The sequence below is a fragment of the Pinus tabuliformis genome, chromosome 7 (assembly GCF_031772625.1).
Source record: "Pinus tabuliformis cultivar Carrire ecotype Pingquan chromosome 7, CPIR1, whole genome shotgun sequence".
NCBI lineage: Eukaryota > Viridiplantae > Streptophyta > Pinopsida > Pinales > Pinaceae > Pinus > Pinus tabuliformis.
Window position 1 is genome coordinate 622,191,051 of NC_142293.1, and position 518 is coordinate 622,191,568.

Here is a 518-nt window from a genome sequence, read left to right on the forward strand (position 1 = left end):
TGCTTTTGTTTCTAGACTCTTATTTGGTGTTTGTTCCTTGTCCTCTACATTCTTTTTTTCCCTCAATACTTCCCCTTTTGTCTGGTCTACTGTGTTATCTTCTTCTTCTACTTCCAAGACTCTAAACCTGTTTTGGCTGGTTTGGTGTCATTCAGATTTCTATGCTTTTATTCCCTTTTTGTTTTCTTTTTCTTTATTTACTACTTTGTGAAAACCTTCGGAGTCTTTTAGATCATTAGCTTTACTCTTATTCTCCATTCTAGTGAGATGGCAATCCCTGTACAGGTGTCCATGTTCATGACATTTGCGACATCTGAACGGAATATGTTTGTAGTCTATGGTTTGGACCCATTCTTCATCATGAACTTCTAAGATAATCTCATCTGGAAGAGCTCCAGAGAGATCCATCTCCACACAGATCCGAGCAAAGGAAGTATACTTTTCTCTCCTAGTGGCTTCAGAAGCTTAATACACCGTCCTAGCTTATTTCCTATGGCTGTTAATGATTCTATTTGCCA